Below are 25,532 nucleotides of genomic sequence, written 5' to 3'. Positions count from 1 at the left end.
ATGACATTTCAAAATCGGTTCATCCGTTTAAAAGCTATGATGCTACAGGCAGATACACATACACAGTTTAAACTTATAGTACCTCTCTTTTTTGTCAGCGGTTTAAACGTGTTATAGGCAACTTACAAATGACTTGATTGATCACATAATCAAACTTGATTGATCACATAGTCAATAATATTTCAAGGCTGTAAGGATTAAATTTAGGCTGCACTATCTTTTTTTTTTTTTTAACCCTCGGTTCAAGAAAAGAGGAGTGTTACAAGTTTGACCGCTATGTGTGTTTGGCTATGTGTCTGTGCATCTGTCTGTGGCATTGTAGCTCCTACATTGATGAACCGATTTGTATTTTTAACACGCTTTTATTAGCTTCATACGTATGTTAGTATGTGGGTATGTTAGTATGTTAGATGACATTACAATAATTTAATAAATTTATTTGCTTATGCTGATCAGGATTTTCAAGATTAACTATTTCCATATCTGAAATATATACATTTACTTGCGCTCCCACCATATTTATAATAAATTTTTGATGAACAAATCATAGCCTTAAAAGCTAAAATACAAAATAAATAATAGTTTAATAAACTATAATACATGCTTTTCTAAAGAGCCGAACTAAAAGGTATAAAATAATTTCTTTAATTTCTAAAAAATCATTTTATCGTAAAAAATCATGGGGTGCTTTTTAAGATATTTTATAATGAATTTACTTTTACCAATACCTGTCTATAAAGAAATTACTTTCTACCTTTTAGTTCAGCTGTTTACAAAAGCGTTTTTTTGTTTTTGTTTTTTTAAACCATTATTTATTATTCAAAGGTAATTTAATAAAGAGAGATACAAGAAAAAACGCGAATTTGTTGGAGGTTTTTTAAATTTTGTAAATTACACTTGTATTTTGTAATTTCAGATAACTTATAATTGTTATTATGGAAGAAAGTATTTATTTTAACATTGCCTTATTTATATCTGACATCAACATATTTGCGCTAGATATTAAATAGGTGAAATATGTACGTGCGTAAATTTTATCGAACGACAGAATATTTTTAATATGATGGCCTAATGCCAAATATACAATATTCATAACAATAATATTTTATCTACATATATATTGTCAACACTTAAGTAATCTTGTAATCTTACATATAAAATATCTGGGAAAGATTAAACTAGGAAATTAAAAATAAAAGATAACTAGTTATTGGCTGAATTTACGTCTATGTACAAACTAAAATAAAAGATTACGTCTCTCTGAGTCAATGATAGATTCTAACCGCGAAATATTCATTACCATATAGTTTCTCTTCTCTTTTTCCTGATATCCTCTTAATAAACTACACGTTTAGGTAAATTATCAAATATTTTATTATTAATCATAATTTAAATAAAATTATGTTGTTATTTTAAATATCAGATGTGTAAAATTTGTCGTTTTTAGTGGTTTCGAAAATTTCCAAAAACAGATGTAAATTTAACGTCAGTTCTATTACGTACATTCTTAAATAGAACAAATTACAATAAACATAAAAAATTAAAAATTAATTTAGTGAAATAGTGCGGAAAAATTTATTTTCTTTCCTATGGTGGAAAATTTACTTTCTCATACAATTATTTGTTTTATTGTCCGCTAGTCATTTTAAACACCAGAAAAACAGGTATAGTGACGTCAAAACGCTAGTTAAGAATAAAAAAAAATTGTCAGCTATAGGGACTGCCGATAGCAGTGAAAACTTAGAACTTATAGTATAAAAATTTGAAATTTCATAATATTTGAATCAAAATTATCATCATCAATCTGGTTTTCACATCTATGGAATTATATGTATGTTTATATGATTATTTTAATATATTGTTTAAATAAATGTGGTTGTTTAAATATATCTAATAAAATCTTGGACAGCCCGTAAAATAACCCGTAAATAACCAATGTACAGCTACAGATATACTGCTATAAGCATGTCGGTGACGCGAACACACGAGATTTAACCCATCCAAAGAGCGTCTCACGCGCACAGAACACGACCGCTGCGCATGCGTCAGTCATGAGCATGTCGGTGACGCGAACTCATGGCATTTTATCTACCAAAAGGTGCCCAACGTCGCTAAATAAGTTTTCACTTAAAAAACGGTTTAACAAAATATCGATAAAAATTTAGATTAGAAGAAAAATCCAAAAAACAGCAAAACGTCATTCGTAAAATAGCCTATTTCATCTGTTATTTCGAGTTTAGTTAGTATACTGCTTGTCTTACCGATAAATACCAATGTAAGAAGTCCAGTCTCGGATCAAAATTTAAACAACAATAATAAAAATGGAAACCTATTAGTACAAGATTCTAATTAGGTTCGACCTTCACCCATCTGTTTATCGAATGAAAATTATTTTTTATGGAATGTAAAATATTAACAAATATCTATTCCTGTAATGGGTTTCCAAAAAAATATGGTCAAGGCTTCTTTTAATTAAAATATCAAAACCTTTCTTTATTAGATATGTGAGTCAATGAATTAACAGATGAACGTAATTACTATAATCTTGGCCACATTTTTTTAGACGACAAATTGCAGGGATATTTATTTACATTTTATATTTCATAAAAAATAACTTTCATTCTGTAAGCAGATGGGTAAAGATCGATCCTAATTTAGATCTAGGTCATATTCCTTATCTTTGGAACTTAAAAATGGACAAAGACTCTTCAAACGTTGTATAATTAATTGAAATGAATAAAGCTTCATTATAATTAACTGAAAAAGAAGTCAGTGTTGAGACCAATTAATAAACTCGACAATGCACTTCCTGAAATACCAATGCAACGTGAATATATCTATATAGAGGTCCAACAAAATAAATTTTTATATTAATTATTATACACGAATAGGAACAGCATTTTCATATAGGAATTTTCGTTCATTTTAATAGTCATAATTTACAATGTTTATATTTATTTATTTAATTTTATTATTTTATTTTGTCTTACAAAATAATTTACTGAATTATTTTTTTTGCGTGCCATAAAAGTTTTCTTTGAGATTACATAAACACACACCATGATTTATTTAATTTGATCATTTTATTTATATACTAACTGATACCCGTAGCTACGTATACATACATCAAGTCGTTAGATCTTATAAAGCTGAAACTACTTCCTATAAGGTCTATTCCACCAACTTTTCTCGCTCTGCTCTTTCCTCCGACAACCTTTGTACAGATCCCAGTTTATGATTGTATTGTCTTTATACAGCTGAAAATAATAATTCAAATGAATGTAAAGATTGCATAACTAGATGTACAAAACTTTACAATCTATATCCTCTGCCTCCAGCCCTTAGCTTAGCTGTTTCTTTTATGTGCCTACTTTCAGCGATTTCTCGTGGTTATATTGACTTCCCACTATAGGAAGTTATTGTATTGGGTCCGATTTTCGAAATCGAAATTTTCAAAATATCTTTACTTTTCATGGTAAGGATATGGCATTAACACCAATTTGGAGAAGAAGTATGTGTGTGTGTGTGTGTGTGTGTCGTCGATATCGCGCAAACAAAAAATATCTTTGAATAGACTTCGATGAGATGTCGATCAAAGCGTATTAGAGGCAATATTATCCAAAAATAATTTCATAACATTTGGACGAGACGTTTCGAGTCGGTAAAATTTTTCTTTTTGCAAATTTTTTATAACTTTTTATTATGCTTGGAAGTTAATCGTGTAGACTTCAAGGGTCGCACCAGGCACTATCCACGGCTTGTTAAGGATAAATATAGGTAGTGAAACAATTTTAATTACTGATGGTTAATTGATGGAACAAATTGATAAAACTTCATATTGATTTTATTAGTCTTTCTCCAGAGATGAACGTACATAGCACAAACAGACGAATGTTTTATAATATTCCAGATAAATATAATATGATGTAGGGGAGTATTGAAGAATGTGGTGAATTATGTGTAATGTTAAAAGGGTACATTTTCATATAATATGGTAGAATGCCTTAATATTTGTTTTTCGTTATTTATTGCATCTACACAATACTTGTGTTTTTAGCTATGTGAAAAATGATGCATTTAACTAGTGAAATATTCGCAAAGAAATTTTGTTTGTATTATTGTTTATCCTTTCATTTTTACCTCTAAATCGGATAAATGTTTAGCTCACTGACAAATTTTAATACATTAATAAATATATATAGACTTTTCGAAAAAATTCGCTTACTTTTTTTCGGGCCCGTAATCTAAGAGTATTTTTTAAAATGAAAACTTCTTTAGGCGCGTTAGGCACTTTTGGGATGAGGAAAAAGTACTGAACTAGCATGATCTTCATGCAAAAAATTAAAAACAAATCGCTAAAATTCGAAACCCAACCCTCGTTAATAATTTCAGTTTAATAATTATAAAATTTTAATTATTCACACTATAATTAATTAAAAAATTTAAAACAAAGCACGATTATTCCAAAGTTTTAAATTTTCACCTCTGTCGGCAGTTTTCATGACTGACTATCATTTTTTTAATGATTTTTTGAGACCATTGCGGATATAATCTGCCCTTCATTATAAAAAAATTATAAATAAACTATTTTTAATTGATTTTATGCATTCTTTACTATTATCGAATAAAATTCCCAAACTAAAATATTTACGGAAACTAAATGCCGCAACTTTCATTCACAAAAAATTAAAAGTATCAATTAGTAGATATTTAATTTGAAAAGTAATAAGACATGAAGTATAATAAAACAAAATGTACTCACTATTTAGACAGTTAATTTATCTTCTACCATGTAATTATTTTTGAAATATACCAAAAATACTTATTATAAAATTATTCAAGAATTAAAAAATTTTTGATAAAAAATCTTTTTACAAACAAATATTATAGCGTGGACATAAAATCTAGAGGATTTATACATAAAAGTGATGAAACCTTTAAATAAACATTGGTATTTTTGTTCAAAATTTTATCCTACTGTCTATTGGCTGTACACTAAGGCTTTTTACGAATTTATAAGTTATAGTTTATAAGTACTAACGCTAGCTGTAAATTTTAGTTTTACGGGTGTATTGTGTAGCAAACCAAAATATGTAAATTTGTACTGTTCCTAACAAAAGCAAAATGTATTACTCTAAATGTCTCTCAAAATTAGTGAAACTATTATCGATTTTGGGTGCACATATTCTGGGCACTAAAAACATTTGCTTGAAAGGTTAGGTATGGTTAGGTTAGGATGGCTGTCCTGGGGTGAGACACAGCAGGTTCAAGTAAGTTCATCTCCTCATAGCAAGAGCTGGACAGTGACAGAGTAGATGAGACATTGTCTCCTCCTCCTCACCACTGCGACAGCTCCTGCAGTAGTCGTGATACACTATCTGGCCCAGGCGTTCAGCATTCCTGCCGCCTAACTATTGGCCGCCCAACAGAGGTCCTTGGAAGTGATATCTTCGGAGCGCCTACGGTTGTACTCAGACCATATCTGTCTTGTACTACCACAAGTACGTTCCTCCTTCCATCTAAGATTGGCCTTTTTTAAGATATTCTCTTTGAGGAGCAACTTTCAGTTCGCAAATGGAACTCCCGGATATTTATTGATGCTTGTATCCGGCAGTATTGTGCCATTTCTAGCAAGCTCATCGGCTTCACAATTTTCTGGAATGTTCCTGTTTCGCGGTACCTATAGCAGTTTTACATTAATTTGTTCCGTCAGCTCATAAGGACGTACGGCAGTCCTGTGCTACATTTCAGGCTTTGAGTTAAGATAAACTGAGCTGAAAGAATTGAGAGCAGCTTGCCTGTCGGTGAAGATTGTAATGTCCATGCACCTAAGGGTGGTCAGTCTTATACATTCACATACCTCATGAATAGCCATCACTTCCGGTTGATACACGCTGCAGTGATTCAGTAGCGGAAATGATAGACGCAGGTCGAGATTTTCAAAGAAGATCCCACAACCCACCCTCTTCTCTAACTTAGATCCGTCAGTGTAAAATACGATGCCCTTTGGCTTAACCAGGTTATCAGCCCAATCTTGCCTGGAGGGGATCTTTACTGAGAACCTATTCCCAAAGTTAGCAGAAGGTAAAATGTAGTCAACGGATCTTGAAAGTGAGTTTTGCGAGAACTTTTAAAAGAATTCACCATAAACTTTAATCAAAAATGATTCAAGCTACAGTGTTTGAGCTGCATGAGATTCTCTAAGTGGAAATGCGCTTGTTATTTGTAAATGATTTAGAAATTATGTGTTTTACACGAAATCTTAAATATTTTAGAATTCATAAAATAAATAAATAAATAAGTAAAATATAATATAAAACATTTGTAGCAAAATAAAAAGAAGGAATTATTCATAATTGTAAAATAAAAGAAGAAGCAGTCATCTTCGCAGTGTTTTATGAAGAAAATTTCGTCTGTTTTATAAGAGAGTGTAAAAGTCTGTTCTATTACAAATATTATATTTTACAATAATAAATCAGTCTATAGTGGTTTTTTACATACATCTTTCGCGAAGAAAACATACAGACATCCAAAATTTTAAACTAAATACACGATACCTTTCATATCTATTGGCAACCTTAATTCTTGTACCTTATAATTGTTCAGACATGTATCTCAAATATAACCGCAATTAAACACTAGCTATCTTCTTTTAAAAGATAAAAACTTATGAGAACCATTTACCATAAATGGGTGGGTAGAGACATGTCAGTAATACAAGGGGCAAAGTGTTGGCCCAGCAATCCATTTATTGTGAGTTCTACTTGGTGTAAAAATGTTATTTTTCTCCTCTTCGAGCGGAAAGTGTCAACAATCGTCCCAATGCGCCAAACATAGTTTCCATTTTCCGTCTACGTCGAGCAAAAAAATAGTATTCACACCACGGGAACAAGTAAAGTGTTTTTAATTAGTGGAAGTTTAGGATTCCGTACCCGAAACAACTAAAAATTAGGCGATGATCTTCAAAATTGGTTCAGTTTGCATAAGGCTCTAATGAAAAAGTTTATTTTATGAAAAGTGTTCTCAGGTATGTTTTAAGTGCCAGTTTTGGGTTCTGATGCGGTAATTACGTGTAATAAAAGATAAAAATTGTCTTGTGTGGATTGTAAAACAACAGACCAAAATAAAATAAATAAGCAATCTGTCTTCATGCTTCACTTCAATAAGAATATGAAAGCATATTTTTGTTTTTAAAAAATAATAAAAAGTAACAGATATATTTTGAGTATTTTAGGTTTTCCATTTTCTGTTGATAAATGAGTATTTGTTATAAATGATCATACAAGTACTATATCACTATTTTTATGTAAAAGTATAATTTTACTTTCATTTCAAGGAAAATATGTTTATTTGTTTGTTTGTTTACAACTTGTAAAGTCAATATAACGTAAGATGTAAAATTTTATGTGCAAACAAAATATGTCTTTATTATGTTTTGAATAAAGATTTTTCGAATGTGAATATCTAAAAATCAGACAAATGGGATCCAAGTAATACGACATTAATTTCAATTTAATAATTGTAATCAAAAGCACTAAACTTCTAAAGGAAAGTTTAAAAAGTTCCCAGTACATATAAGTGGATATTTTTTATTGATAACCATACTTTTGAGATTTTGTAAGTGATCTTTCTAGGGGAGTCTGTAAAAAGACATTAATTTCACTTTTCATAATATTTAACTCGAAAGCACTAGTTTCTAAAAGAAAATTTCAACACCGCTTCCACTACGTATGCGGCGCATATTTTCTATTACTTATCTTCATGCAACTCGTGTATGTTTTTTACCATTCCATTTTTACCATGACAGCTTTGGAACTTCGATAAATAGAATCTTATAAATCATCAGCTTTCGCGATATTCTCTGTACCTATAATTATTGAGAAAAACATTTGTTCTTTTTTCTTTTATAAATACTAGTCTCCATTTATCATAAAAAAACACATGTTATCAAATTACAAAAAATTTTGGTTTTTCAAATTAAATCATTAATCTTAAATTACACACACTTCTTATCTATTCTTTTTAATTTTTATCGACATTTTTTTTTGTATACTCATAAATTTGAAAAGAAAAAAAAAACAGAAAATTTTATTGAAAAACATACAATGAAAGATAAAATATATAATGAAACATGTTCTTTTTAAAGGAGATAATGTAAAAAACTACATGGTCTACCTATATATAGGCCTTTCAGCAATACAACCATTCTGACGTTTATAGTTATCAAAACCAAATTCAACAAAATTCTACTCAATAAAATAAAATGGTCATTTAAAAGTCAGTCTAAAAAATATTAAGATATAATATTATTAGAAATATATCGGTATTCATTTCGGTTCATAATATGATTTTAGATCAAAATTGTAAATTTTAATGTTTGTTTTCACAGGAAAAACAGAAAAGTTACTTTTCGGAAGTTTAGATTCTGCTGTAATGGTCTCTGGAAAATTGAATAATTTGCCTCTTATCTGTCTACTGATTCTTCTTAGACGCATGCATAAAATCAAATTACTTATGAAGATGTCTTACAGGAACTAATTTCAGGCGCAATTTTATAATCACTATTGTAAAAAACCATCTTAACAGTGTATTAAGCTATGTCCACTTAAAGTATTTCGATACCAAAAAAATGAAATTGATCCAAAAAATCTTAAATTTTATTTATCAATTAATCATCCTTTTATACATCTTTTGTGAAAAATTCATATCGATTCTCTAAACGGCTAGGAGAAATTGGGTGATTCATTGATAAATAAATTTTAAATTTTTGTTATGAATTTCTTTTAAACTCTTTAAGGTATTTCCAATATTTCGATACCGTTAATTGATAATGATATGGAAGATTTAAAATTTTATTTATCAATTAATCACCCTTTTATACGTCCTTTTTTGAAAAATTCACATCGATGCTCTGTGTTTTTACATAAAAAAGTTTTCATTGTTTTGCACAGTTCTTAATTTCGGTATGATTTTAAAGCTCAAAACTTGAGGAATATTGATGAAGGTTTTTATGTAAATGGTAAAACATTTTTAAAAGCACTTACTTACTAAAAAACTAACATTTTTTACAACTTCTTCGATACCACCATGTAAAAAGGGCGGTTTATAATAAGTAATTTATCGAAACCGTATCAGAGTTATCGAAACATCTTAAGAGTAATATATTGAAAGTTCTTGGTAAGTACTCTCAAATATATATTCTTTTCAAAAAAAAATATGTATTCCTTTTCCTCTTAGGTTATTTGTACGGAGATTATAGCCTATCTTCGATAGTTGATCTTAGACACCATCAAATTTAAGAGAAATATTCGCGCTAACTTCTTTCTAAAAGCTACTTCTAAATACACGTAAAACATTAAATGTTCGTTGAAGACAATTTGTATTTCTGAAAAACCTATATAAGAAATCAATGACAATCTATTTAAAGCAATTCGTGTTTAACTCAATTCATACATTTTGATTAACAAATTTTTTATACACCAATATTCATTTTTGTCTGTGTTCTTTAATAAGACATACACGAACCCACCATAAGTTACCATACATACATACCATACAAACACAAAAATAATACAAAACATAACAATTCCATTTTAAAACTAAATCCATTGTAAAAACACAATGATACCAACTTTTACTATCGATAAATTCGATTTGATTTTAGCATTAAATTTATACAAGAAGATAGGAAGAAAATAGTATTAAATTTTTTGATATTATTATGCATGTGAGTAGAATCACAGATATAGGTTGTTCGACCTTTCGATAGTATGTGCTTTAAGGTAGGTTGGGAAAGCGAGTGTACATACCCCAATGGGGAAAATGAATTTTAAATTTTACATTACATTTTACATAAATGTATGATCCACACTTTTTTAATTTAAATTCGTATAATCGTGTTCTTGATTACGTTTAAAGTTGGTTATTCTTAACAACGCTAATACTCTGAGGTCGTAGAACGGACATCTATTTCAATCCTGATAAATACGTCTAGAAAATCTAAACCAAAATGAATGCCATAGTTAAATGGGCAATCGAAAACCAGAAGAAATCACACAGTTGTCAAACCATATTCATGCTGCGCTCAAAGCTTTTAATTAATCTAAAATAAAGTCCAACACAAAAAAATCTAGTTGAATATAACAAGCTATTATTGGATGAATGCTCAGACACTCAGCCAATAAAATTAGCCAAAATGGGTGTATGTTATCCACTAAACGGCCCAGATTCTATTCTTGTGATACCGAAAAGCACAATAAAAATCTATATAATATAGAATTGATAGGGTTTAAGGTACTTATTGCAACCGTAAAACTTTTACCGCTCAGGTTTTGCATGGAAAAAAGATTCAGTACGTTTGCAACTCTGAAGACACTTATTGATCAGGCTACTGACCATTGTAAACTCAATCAATACATGCACAAAATCTAATTCACAGGGAACGGTTTCAGCAAATACTGAGTATGAGAGAAGGAAAGTTAAATTTGTCGAAAGTGAGTCATTCTCTTTCCGTGTCAGATTTTTGTTTCTTGTTACTCTACTTGGTAGATAATGGAATAACAGCGCAAAAATGAACTCAATTTTTGTCCTAAGTTAAAAATCACATAAGACAAAAAAGAGACCGATAGCAAATTTTAGTAAAATTGATCTGAACAATAGAGGATCGGATTAAATTTTTTTTATCACTGCAGATGAAGAATTCTCACTTCATGAATAGCAAAATGTAGTTGGTTTTTAAAAATCTTTACTAGTATGCAAGATATTAATATTTAAAATTCTTAATTAAACAAAGAGGAAGATACCCACTAGTGACGTCATGCATGGATATCACCATAGATATTACATATAAAACTTTGTTTTGCTAAAATGAGATGGGCAACCTTTGAGTACAATCTTTGACTGCTTATAACTTCTTCGTTTTTTAATCCATTTTAATTTCCCTTTCAAATTTGGTAATAGTAGCAAGCCTTGTTTTATATATTTACGGGTAATATGGCCAATTCGACACCAGGATTATCCTCTTATATGAAATTTGCAAAATTTAAAAACTTTTTACATTAAAAAACATTTTTGGGCCGTACGTTATTATAAAAATAATACATTTCAATTTAAGTTACACAGAAATTCCAATATTTTATTCTTCCCAGCATTTTCGATTGTCAGATGTCTAGACTGTAGAGTTCAATTAAATGGGCCTTGAAATGAAAGTAATTCCTCATGAGTGAGTATAGTGGCTAATATTAACTGGATATGTAAATTCTTGCATTAGATAAATTATTAAAAGATATTATGGAACAGACACCATTAAATATGAAATTTCTATCTTTGACAAGGTTGTAAAATTTTATTATGATTTTTCCATAGATTCTTGCATAAAGCGTTCGAAAACGAAAGTGAACAAGATAAAAACCATTTATATCGCTCAAATGGAATTGTGATGGAGACACAAAATAGAATGGTTGTGTTTAAAAAGAAAAGGGAACATCATCTTCGTTTGTCTGGAAACATATTATCTATTGGGGAATAATAATATTATGAAAAACCAGACTGTACATCTATCTATATGGGATAGTTGTCAAAGTCTGCCATACGATGATTCAAATAAATTACTTATCACCGCCATTACTCCTTTCCGATATATATCGTAAATGTTTAGAAAAAAGGTGGTGAATATCTTTTCCAATTAATAAAATACATCGTTTTTGATTTTTATTGTCGAAAACTTATAGGCCAACTTTTGACAAGGGATCCGATCATGACGATAATCGGCATTGTCTGATTACCCAATAACGTTATTTCAAACATAATCCTACTGCATTCATGGTACTTTTCATGATGATTGCACATCGTTAACTTATACATATACAGAAACAGAAAATTGTTTAAAATCTTTTGGCAAAATATGCCACTGATTGGGAAAGGCATGTATTCACACCGTGCGCGAGTTTCGTTTCCATGACAACGATACACTACTTTAATTATAGAATTGTATGGATGCATATATAATTGTATGGGTTGCAGTTATGACTTACATTGAAAATTTAATATTATTGTCTCACAAATTTAAATAAATAATTATGATAATTTACATTTGAAAAATAATATTTGTGCAATTTGATTTCTTATTTTCACAATTTTTAATGCATTAAGTTTAATTAATTAGTATTTTTCAATAATTTTAATTTGATATTTTCTTAAACATTAACATGTAAAGAATTGCAAATTAGTCATAACAGCGTCCTTTATCGCCAAAATTTTTCACTGGAAGCGCTGGCATCGATTTTATTGTCCCTACCATGAATAGCAATATTTTTTTAATTTGATAATTGCATGAGTAGAGTTCATTACTTGGCAAAATAAACTAGCAATCAAATTTTATCAATGCTGAAAGAAAAATTAAAAAATGACAGTGGATTAACGGATATACATAGGCAACTGTCTCCTTTACATACATTGACTTATTGATATATGATAATGTTATTGACATAACCACTGTGGAAGAATTTATCTTAACGTCTCTAAGTATGTAATTCTACTAACATGATATCTCATAATTTTTAAATTTCTATATTCAGTGGTTGTTGGCATTATTATCATATACTATGAATGATTCGAAAAGTTAAAATCTTTTATTACAAATATTACAACAAATACAGTGTATTCCCGAAACTATCAAGTAAGAATGGCTATCAAATTAAATAATTGAACCATTCTTAGTGATATTACTATAACAGTACATGTAATTCACATATAATGTTATAGCTATAACAGTTAGAATGGTAAGACATGTGTATTTCTTGTGAAACAGAATGTACCTTTGCAATTTTTGACATTTGATATGTTTAAAACAGAATAGAAATATTTACAATTCGCAAAGTTGAAGAAAGATTTTTCTTCGATATGGTATCTTATAAGTAGCCTTTATCATTTTTTCACTAATTGTAAGTTATTTACAGAGATGCTTATTCTGTATGTTTGTTCAATATTCTAAAATACAAATTTGAAACTTTTCGAAAAAAATTATATCATTTAAAAGTAAGTTTTAAACTACTGAGGTAAAATCTAGAAAGAAAATTAATTGTATTAATTGTAAATTTCAGTTTGACCAATATTACTAGAGAAATTAAAAAAAGTTCAATACTCTAATGAGACCTTATATCGTTAATGGTACATCGTACATAAAAAATAGTTCTAAGAATGAAATATCAAAACAAATGCATTCCTCATAAATTTTAAATAGATTAGAAGCATAAAACATAAATTTCGAACACAGAATCCTTATAATGCAAGTCTTAGGTTTTCAAGTCACATATGTCGTCACTTGGATTTTATTATGTAAAATTTATACAGAGTGTTCTTAAAGATTGTGACAAAAGATGAGAGCACAGCTCAAAATTAGTTGATTTAGCTAAAATCCAGGTACAGGATAATAATTAATTTTTTGTGGATATCACTATGTCAATATCAGTGTGAACACCATAATGATTTGACCATTGAGGGAATAGTATCTTTTGCAATAGTGAAGGCGAACGAGTCAATGCAGTACGGGCGTCAGGCCCATACTGGTTGGCGATATCACAATACTTCTGGTGGAATCCTATTCAATACTGTAATATTATATGCTAACATAGATACTATATGAATCTGTCTCTATACCATACCAGCATGGTAGAAAACGTCATACATTTCTTACAGTATAGAAAAGTACCCCCACCCCCATTTTTAATTGGATTTACTATTTATTTAGTTGGCTTAGTGTATATATGCCAAAAATACTGTAATGAAACTAGGCCAAAAATAATGAAACTTTTAGGACAAAAATTTCCTCCCTCCTTGAGCCAAAATCTAGATACAAACATGATGATGAACATAAATTCATTAACGTAGAATTGGAGTTTTTACAATAAAGCGTTCAAACTTTTGATGACAATGGAAGTAAAATATTTTCAGTATGAAATTTAAATTAAACGAATTGCATACTAAAAAAGGATACTGCTGGATTTATTTGGCTACTCTCATAACAAACTGGTTTTAATAAGCTCTCCAAGCTTGTTAAGAACTAAGACAAAGTATATTAAATTGTTTTAGATATTTTTTTAGAACTGAAAATAGGTATAACTCGTAGAACATTGCAATTACCCAAAGTATAAAAAATTAACATCATTGAACTGTACAAATGTTTTAAAGTAACCATCTTCCAATATCTTAGATACATTATTTTCTTGTAAACGTGAAAAACAGTATATCTATGACAATGAAAATCTTATTTAAGTACTAGAAGACGCTTTCACTTTCAGTATATGTTGTCTACAAGAAAAAACTACATTAGTTTTTTTATCTTATACACTGATGTTCATGAATGCTAATGGAAATTTAATTAAGTTTTCAGACCATGATTTAAACTTTAAAAAAATATAAAACCTGTTTCAAAATTAATAAGAATTCCTTGTATTTATGGTCTAATCAGCTAGAAAGTTTATCTTATCATTGTTTACTCTTTTTAGTGCGTTTTTTTAATTATACTGTGAAGCTTTTCCGATTGTTTTAATATGTACAAGAGTATAATAGCACTTTTTTATAAATATTTAATTACCAGGCTGCATTAAAAAATATGTCCTGAAATAGTAAAAGTACAAGAAAAAACATAAATATTGAATCAGAATTCTATTCGACGGTATCGAATCGGAATCCAATTCTATTAGATGGTATTGAATCGGTATCCAATGCAGCAAAATTTATTTTTTTATTTAATTTTATGTCCAATTTTACAGACTCTAGAGTAATTTAAGAAAACAGAAAAAAGATTAAACTATGAAGGGTTAAATTAGCTAGGGTCGACACTTTTATTTATCTTATCTTATTAAGCAAATTTTTACATTGTGAAGTGACTTTGGTTCGGGATTTGGGATATGTAAAGGACAAATCCGTGCAAGATTGCTACCTACATATTTTAATACCAGTCAATTATATCGCTCTATCTACCGTGTTGCTTCAAGATTCTATATCGTTACCTCAATTAGAAGGGAAATATTTTTGGCATGGCTGAATCGTAAGACATGCACGGCAGATAGGTAGTAATAGAACTACCTATCTGCCTATACCTTCACTATTTTGTATGAAATTTCGTCCATCTACTTTCATTAAAGTCCGCGAATTTTTTTAAACTTTGAGAAAGTGAATCTCTCCTCTGGTCGAAGGTAGGTTGGCGAAATTTAATAGACAAATCCATCCTGAACCATGCCGAAAAACGGAATTGTATTGAGGGAATAGTAATATTAACAATAGTTATGGCGGGCTAGCCATTCCAGCTAGGGTACCAGGCCCATACTGGTACTGGCACACAATACTTCTGATGGAAAGACAACATTGTAGACAAAGCCGTGCATTTCTTACCGTATATCTCCCCTGCCATATTTGGGATGTGATAACAAATTTTCGTATAAAACGGCAGATTCGACGATATCTTCAACTGGTATTAAAATCTCGATAGTCGTCACTTCTGAATCTTCCCGGACCATTATTATTCACAAATTTTAGTTCTTGTTAATTTCTTAATTACAGGCATATTTTGTAGTCGAATAATCGAATATTTTTAGTGGAGTCTTGCCTCTGACTCCTACTTATCATACTCAATCCCTATTTTCTTATGTAATACTCCAAAATAATGTACACGATTGTACCCATGTTAGTATAGAAAATTCTAAAGTCAAAGAAATCTATGTATCGAAGACGCGTCATGGTTCTTTTGTGATAAATTTCATTTTGTATACTAAATCTATTCTTTAATGTAAACTTTATCTGGTAAAACTATGTATACAGATATGCATGCTAATATATATAAAAAAATATATACCGAAAAAGATTCACAAGTTAAATTTATACTTCCACAGTATCTCGAATAAAGATTGACGTCACATTAAAACTATATAAGATATTTTTATACGAATCACTGTCGATTTACTTTATCATCGGATTTTATTTTCTCCTCGTTATTTAAAAATTTTTATTAGTATATTAACATAAAAAATCTGCAAATTGAATTTATATTTTAAGAATTTTTTTTTAATCTAATTTATTTTAAAATGAATTTTCGTGAAATAGGTTTTTTTGAATATTACTTGAATTCTACGTTGGTAATATAAAATAATATTTGACTCGATATTTCAAACGTAAAAATTTTAGTGGCAGAATCGACCTTGCAAAAACATGCATTCTCTTATAGAGTAATTGAAACGGAATAGAAATAGCTAGTTTATTACAACTGAAACCTTCAGAACGATAGCTTTCATACTAATGATTAACGGAAACTTCTAAAACGCAAATTTTTTTAAATTTTATATTTAACTTACCTTTCAAATTACAAAAATTCTTCTTAATTCTTTTTTTGATTAAAATGAGAAATTTATAAAAACTAAGATAAATTATGTAAGACTTTCACAGTATGAGAAAACATTGAACATTAAATTTATGGGGATCTGTGATCGTAATAAACATATCCCGAAGGAAATCAGTGTTTATTTTGATTTTTATTATATGTTACTCTTGTTTGATGTCACTTCTCATTTATTTAAAAACCGTTGTATCGTGTTTATGTTTTTACTAACAAAGGTTATCTGTTTTTGATATAAAATACACTCCTGACGTTAAAACCAAGAAACCAAACTGATTTGAACAACAGTTTTAGTCTATTAAGATTCACGACACATGCATAATTGTCATTTTGAAACATTTTGATAAATATTTCCCAAAAATTCATCATTCACTCGAAGGTAATAATTACCTTAGACGTAAGCAAAAATCGCAAAAGGTGGCTTTGCAAACTTAACCTTCCTATAAATTATTTTAAATAACAATAATATACGAAAAGATTTTTTGATATGGGTGATTTAGAATTTTATCTAACAAAAAAATTTAATCGAGATCTCGAAACTGTCGAAAAAATAGAGTGAAGTAGCGTAACTTGCAAAAAAAAAAAAAAATTCACCATTTTCAATTCGTGGCTATTAAGATCAAGGCTTGATCCTGGTTATGAACATTTAGCCTTTAATCATAGATGATGATTAAGTAACATCCAACTTTGTCCTTAATCAAAAACTCTTCAAATCAGAATACTATTTCGGCCAGGAAAAACTTTTCATTTTATATCTTGAATTTCAAGTGAAACTCGGGGAAGAAAGAGAAATATTTGGATCAGTTGAGCGTATACAGAGGTTGTATGATATGACTACAGATTTTGTACACACATAATTAACTAAGACCCTCAAGTAGATACGGAAGCCTGAATGGCACACAATCAATTTATGAGAAAGTGGCGCTACAGTAACTTATATTTTAAATGTGTACTACCCACAAGTATAAAACTAACTTTTAAAAAACCACTAGTTCACTTTCAACAAGTGCACTTTGTGGTATTAGGGAAACGAACCTTTTTGACGATGTCAGTCGGTGATGATTATCCTTTAATTAGACACTACCGAAACTGTCTGGAATTATTAATAATTATTTGCCCTGGTTTAATAATAATATGATAATGCTTATAATTTGTCTTATGTAGTTGGTTCAAAATTTTCTTTAGTATTATTTAAAAAATATAATGCTTTAATTGCTGATGTTTTTCTTTTGCATCTGCACATTTCTAATTTCCAACCTTTAAAAGTATTATTAAATGTTTATTATGATGTTATAATTAGAAATCTGCACATAACAAAATTCCGACATCTTCAAAAAGGTTCGTTACCGTAATACTACAAATCACAAGTGCACTTGTTGAAAGTGAACTAGTGGTTTTTTAAAAGTTGGTTTTATACTTATGGGTAGTACACATTCAAAAAATAAGCTAGTGTAGCGCCACTTTCTCATAAATTGATTGTGAGCCATTCAGGCTTCCTTAAGTAGACCCTCTTGTATAAACAACAAAATAAAATTGACAATTTATTTTCAGTGAATAAACTACATAATTATTATTAAATTAAAATGAATTCTTTGAAATTCACTTAATTTCAACATTTTTGTTATCGTTATTTAAAATTATTTCCAGTGCTTATTATACGCAATTAAGTATATTTTTTATAAAAATTGCACCCAGCAGGAAGGCCAAAAAATAATTTTGATTATAACATTCTTTAATTATGTTTTTACATTTATTTTGAGGATAGCTGTACTCTGACTTTTTAATCTTTTTTCATATCAAGAACACGGGCACAAGAAAACTTTCACTGACTCAAAATGGTGTGAGGAGTAACGTCAACGCAAAATATGGTCAATCAAGTATGACAGTCGTGAGTTATCCATTCATTTATCATTCATTTGTACCTACATACAGTTTATTCTCCCTACTGATATATTTCGCAGACCATCACTGAAGTCCCTACTAGTTAAAAGAAAATATTTTCTTAACATAATTGCAAGGAAATATTTTCTTGTCGCAAGTAAATACTTTCTTGGTTCAATCAAATTCAAATAGTTATATTCTTGACTTAAGTATTGTGATCGTTGCAACTCGAGCAACATTTACTTGTTATAAGAAAATCAACAGCCAAGTTAACGCATTGACTAAGATCTCAATAATGTTTGCAATCCATAGTACACACATGTATTTTCTTTCTCTGCTTCGAAGAAAGGGAGGTGAAAAATAATTCAACGTTGCCTAAATGAGTGTAAATTTACAAGTGAGCAAATAAAAAATGGATTTTTGCATAGCTCAAGGCATCGATTTTCATACTTTCGATTAGCAAAAGGTCTATCTAACACGCATAAATCTGCAACTCCTATACCTCCCGTTATTTGATGAAAGATTTTACGACTGAATTCATTTGATGAACTTGGCAGCTGCCTCGATAAAAAATTAAAAAAGAATTAATCGGTATATTATTCATTTCGATTACCTCACAAAAATCTTTCCAATTTACTGATTATAATTTTTACATGCCTCTACGAGAACCTGAAACTGAGCTTTACACATTTTGACACTTTGAACGAACCTGTTTTTGTATGTGAAAGAAAACTTGAGATATTTTTATCTTTCTCTCCAAAATGAATGTTTTTACAAAGTTTGTGTATTTGGATCAACATCTGTGATACTGAGAATATATTTTTTTTTATTTAAAAATATGATAAAATTGATGTTATTGCCCATATGATTTTTTTATTAATAAATTGATTAAACATAATCCAATTATTAAAATGAACATTCACTAAAACTCATATAGAATAATGAAAGCACTGAAACCAGTTTTTTTTTTTTTGAAGAAGAAAATCGAATAAAAAGTAATAATAATGATAATAAGAATGCCAATAATATTCAAAGTTAATGTTGTTTATGATTTGAAAACAAAAAAATATTAAGTTTGATATATAAATTTGTTATGAATGGTCAATTTAAAATTATTTATGTTTTTGAGTATTAACCTTTACAGAAAGTCCCAAGATTTATTTTTCTGGATCATTGCCTTACGTGGTGACTATTAGAGAGGTTTTTGAATTTTCCATAAATTATTATATACAAGTTAAAAATTGCCAGAAAATAAAAATTTCTAGATTATTTTTCGTTTTAGTGTCAACCATGTCTTTACACTCATCTGACTGTCACCACTATAGCTTAGCACCACTATAATTAATATAAGTAAAATGGAAATATTTTTCAGAGGTTTTGGTTCTAGAAAAGAAATTGTACTCCAATTTGCCTATGAATACTATAGTACATAAAATGCATTAAAAAGTATTTAATTTTGAAAAATAAAATATAATAGACTGTAACATCTTGACGACTTTGGTGCCTTAATTTTTGCTTTTTCCTCGAAAGCAGCTGAAAAGTTCTAGAAAAAAGGAAGATTTTTACGACTCACAGTACCCATTTACTTTCGTACTTTCCATTGGACGTAACACCTCTAAAACAAAATTTTGCCATGCTTCCTTAGAAAATTAAGTCACCGTAATTGCAACCCTTTATCACATCCAGCTTTTTAAACATAAAGGAGTCGACAGAACCGTGGTGGTTTTTGAAAATTGGAAAATGAATTTTCGATGTGCATAGCCACGCAGAAATTTTTTCTTCATTCTAGTCAAAACTGATGTATTTTTGGCCACCCTCCCAACGAGGTAGAAAACTAAAAACTGGATTACCTTGCTCTATTACCGTCTTACGGTTTGTAATTGTTTTTTCTCAGCTTTCTTCTTCATTTACTACAGTCAATATTTAAAGATATTCATTTATTTTATTTGACAAAAATTCTTCAATATAATTTTTTTATTTCTTCAAATAAAAACTGATAGGCATTTTGCCAAAAAGTTAAATAAATGGTGTATATGATAACAATTATATTTGAACAAATATTACTATATTTTATAGAAAAGTAGCTTCATCATACCACCACAAATATACCTTCCTGCAAAGAAAACTAAACTACATATTCAGTCATGTAAACAAATTTTATCATATGTATGTGATCTGCGCTAATAATAATTTAGACTGAATGAAAAGAACCCAATCAAGTGTGAATTTGTTCACATCGAAGGTTCTAACACTCAATTTCTTATAATTTATAAGTATAAAAAAACAATTTCAATTCTCAGAGGTCTCAGCCCAACCAATCTTAGAGGTGTTTTGTGCTCTTTTGAGATTTGAGACACAAACAGACATACGTATAAATACTTTCTTGTTAGAGTCTGTTATGCTGGTTTCCAATTCATGTTTGCAGTTTAGAAGTATAAACAATAAATGATAAAAAAATTAATTTAATTAAATAAAAATTAAATTTTATACAACAGCATAATTATTTTTCATTATGCGCGATATAGACAGACACTGGTCTTTATAGTGTTTTTTGATTATTTGTGCATAGAAAATATATTTGTTTCTCCCTATCCCATTCAAAACAGCAATAAATACGTTGTCATTGCCACCATTATAATAACAAATTTTTCAAAGATTTCTGATACCATTCGGTTGTCTCTCCGAATGGTATTAGTGAAGCTTTTCAAAAAATATTTCTCAGATGAACGGAACCCTTAAAAAGCTTTTTTTTCATAGTTAATAATATCCTTTCTTCGTAGTTGAAAATAAGAATATCATCTCTATAATATTTACATAAAGAATGCGAAAATATCACTATTTTTAGTTGTCATATTTGACGCAATATCATAATCATTTCATATAAGCTTCGATTTTAAGCTTCATTTTATTATTTTGAAATTGGGCAATCTCAGAAGTACGCAAATTATGCGTTATCAGACGTATATTGAATAAAAATTTATAAACGCCTCTAAAATGTGAAAATAAACGATAATTATTATTTAAAATTTGCCATGACTTATTGAAAAAATAGAAAATGAAAAAGTTACTTTAGTAACTTGTTATTTGTTTACATTTTGACAGTAATTTAGAGTGTCGTAATGAATTCATTACGATAAAAGTTCGGTAATAAATTAATTACCACACCAGGACGGTAATGAACTATTTTTCCCACGCATATTGAGTGAGAAAAGTACTTCTTACCTCACGGGTGTAGATATATAAATCTGCAACCAGTGAAGTGGCCTATGATATCCAAAATATGTTTTGTCATCCAAGTTTTATGTTAAATAATAAACGTTGAAAGTGTTTTTTTCAAACCTAAGGACAGTTGAGTCCTTATAAATTTATACAATTATAAAACCTCAATTATGACGTTAATGACGGTGTTTTATTTTACCTACGGTGCCTGTCTTAGTAAAACTTTGATTTCCTCACCCGAATTAAAAATACATGTGTTCTTTTTAATTTAAACATACAAATTGTAACATTTAGAAATTTTAAATTGTTTCTTTTTTCATGAAATAATTTAGTGTTTATCGTGTTGCATGTCAAATGTCGGTATATTGTACATACGGTTTTAGTTTTAAAAGATTGAAAGTTATTACACTATTAACATAAAGTATTGACCCATAACAACCGTGGTTTTAGTACAATAATATTTTCAACTTTGACCTCTAAATTCTATTTTGTATTAACGGACAGGCGGACGAATGGAAGTTATTCATGTGTGTAATGAGTAGCGAATAATAGATTATATATAATAGAATATATATATATATATATGTATATATATATATATATATATATTAAGAAACTAGAGTAATTTACAATATTACTGTACAAATAAATTAAGAGTCTAATAAAAAGGTCACTATTTTAATGATTTATTCATTCCATAGATTTCCAGAGATATAGATTGCTTTACAAATAATTAGTCTATTGAGTATAATTTCCTATCAAACCTGTCGGATAATATAAAGGGGGACAAATAGAATTTTTTCAAAATTTCGAAAGTGCGGCCAGAAAGACACCATTTTCTTTGACATAAAAGTTTTTGTTTTTTTTTAAACTTATCTAATTTATCAAACAATACAAGGTCTGGTATTCAACATTGTCTATACAGGGTATTTCAACAAATGACTCGGTCAATTATTTATTTTCGCTTTTTTTATTTTTAAGATTTTTAAACTTTTTTATGACTGCGATATTGGCTACTTGGCTGCATATACCATGAAAATGAAACAACAGAACTTTTTTTAAAGGCCGTTATGAGCTTAAAATGATTATTTGGTCTCCATATTTTCAATAATTATCCATTTGTAAAGAAATAATATAAGCAATAAAATAACGTAGCCATGATCATAACAAAAATGTTAATTAGATGATTCCTCTCAAAAAACTCACGATAATGTAACTCCACGGTATTTTTGTGTTGAAAATTAAAAAGTCCTCTTTCATTTATATTTGCTCAAGAAGGTATCAACTTCAAAACATCTGTAGTATTCAACTTCAAAACCAATGCAGTGTTAAAGAAGATTCCTTCGACAAAAAAAATATTTTCAATCATTTTTCATTCCATAGTTTTATTGTAACAAATACACCGTTAAACGAGTTTTTCATATAAAACAAACCCATATCATGTATTCGTTCAAAGGTCAATAAATAATTTTTTGATTTTCCATAAATTTAATCGAGCATAATAATTTTAATTTACTTTTGTTGAGATGATTTTATATCAATATATTCACAAATATTTAAAATTTAAGGTATACCTATCTCTACAAAACATACTTCTACATAAATAACACATGAACAAATTTCTTTATTATATGCCAATAAAGGTATCATTCATTCAGAAAATATTGACGTGTTCGGTTTATGCGAAATTATTTATTTCCTTAACCAATTTTAACAGATATAATTCAATGAAAATGTTACTAGGGTCAAAAATATGGTTGGCTTTTGCTCGTAGGAACAAAGAGGATTAATTTTAAATGATATAATTGTATAATGACACAGAGTTTGGAAAATTCAGAAGGTTTGTAGAAAAGGAGGCATATTTTGCAATATTATCGCAAAATGAAAAGTAAGAGACATTTTAAATATAAATAAATAAAGGACCCCGCAAAATTAGCTAGGAAAATGGCTTTCTGTGAAACTATTTAAAAACCGCCCCCAAAATGTTCTTGGGATCATTCTGATCAAAAGCTTCCTTGGCCACAAACAATTTTAACGAGTAGTGTTAGAGTTACAGGCTATATAACTATAACATATGTGTAACTTTGATCACCCGTAGCTTGAAAACTACTTGTTAAACAGTTTTGTCAGCCTTATTATTTGGAATCAGAAATAATTAATTTCAAAATCACATTTTACTTTAAGTTTAACGGCCTTTACTGTGGCACTCATAACCTCCTTTGGGCCCAAATATTATTCACCAGATTTAGAATACCCCAATTAGTTCGGTCAATTGTTCAGAAATCTTTTAATTAAATTAATAAGGAAAATATAAGACTTTCCCAATAGACTTTCTGTGCTATAATAGTAAAATTTCCTGTAATTTTCCATCCAACCTTGATAAAAAATATCTCGTTATCTCACTTCAAAACCAAACAAGTTATTAAATTAGATTATCCTATTGGCATGTTTCCAAACGATAACCCAACTAGACATTTGCAAAACTAACCACAGCGATTTCTGGTGATTTTATCCTCCGAACTAAAAAAAAAAAGGTGCTATAAGTTTGACCGCTATGTGTGTGTGTGTCTGTTTATCTGATTTTGATTTGTTTAGTTTTCTTTGAAAAGTAATTTTATGGAGAGTGTTCTTAGCTATGTTTCAAGTTCGGGTTTAGGTTCCATACGCGAAAAAACTAAAAAAATGACTATGATTTTCAAAATCGGCTTTGTTTGGAAAAGGCTTAAAAAAATAGGTAATTTAGGTATTAGAGATGTTTCAAGTAAGAGTTTAGGGTTCCATACCCGAAAATGGGTTTTTTAAATTTTATAAATTTCAGTAGTTAATGCAGAAAACGTTAAGAGGCCAGATAACACTAAAATATTTTGAATTTGATGTCTATTTTCAAATGGTTCAATGGTTCACCAAATTTTTTGTTATGTCTACGTATTTAGTATATTTACTATATATTACGATTTCGATTTCGTTATTCTATTATATAAAATATAATGCAGATTACATAGGATTATAAGTTCGTTTAAGCGAGAATTGTGGGTTATATAATAATTCCCCTACAATAAATTTTATATGTATGTATATAGTGTTGTCCCTTTTTTTAAAACCTACAAATCAAATGTTTATAGTTCTTGATATTGCAGAATTAACACAATTTAAGAAAATTTTCATTTGTCTAGACACATGCTTTTATTGATAGCATAATTTCTTTTTTATTTCTTCTATAATCAACATATTGTAATTTATTTATAATAGACGATGGATGGGAAAAATTCCCTTTTGTAAATGACAGTGTTGGACATGAAAGTATACTTGGTCAAAACCGACTATAAAGGCATTTTTAGAACGACGAACCTGTATAACGACGCGACGGAAACGAAAAATTCTGACCGAATTAGTATATAATCACAAATATTAATATATCGGCTATAACTACATCTCAGTTATAGCGAGCCATAATCATTGGCCAAAATACCGGATATAACGACCAACGCATACGAATACATACTTTTGTTATATGAAGATACTTTTTCAGTTAAGAAAAACAACGTACGAATTGGTTTTGAATCTTAAAAGCTTTTTTAATCCTTAGCTTAACTTAATTGTATAGATAATAGCGACCAACGGTCATTGTACTTAGTTAGCAATAACGACTAAAGAGTGTATATATTTACGCACTTTTGCTTTAATATAAAAATATACATATCCCTTATAACGAGTATTAGTAATAACGACCATATTTTTAGTCCTTCAATGTCGTTATAACCGACAATTTTTACTCCACTTTGATAAAAAGTATTCGTCACTTAATATTATTGGATCTTGATAATTAATTTGCCTCATAGATTCGATTGACTCGTAAATTATCTGAACAAAGTCAAATGGATTTTCACGATGATTCAACTTCCCAAGAAACTTGATAAAACCAAGAAGCATTTCATAACAACGATTACTAACATACATAGAATATAATATATCACCATCGTGAGTAATTATTTCTAAGAACGTCTTACATCTTTTGTTAGACTGCCTAAGGAATATATCTAAA

The sequence above is a fragment of the Chrysoperla carnea genome, chromosome 5, assembly GCF_905475395.1.
Source record: "Chrysoperla carnea chromosome 5, inChrCarn1.1, whole genome shotgun sequence".
Lineage (NCBI taxonomy): Eukaryota > Metazoa > Arthropoda > Insecta > Neuroptera > Chrysopidae > Chrysoperla > Chrysoperla carnea.
This window is presented reverse-complemented; position numbering follows the sequence as displayed.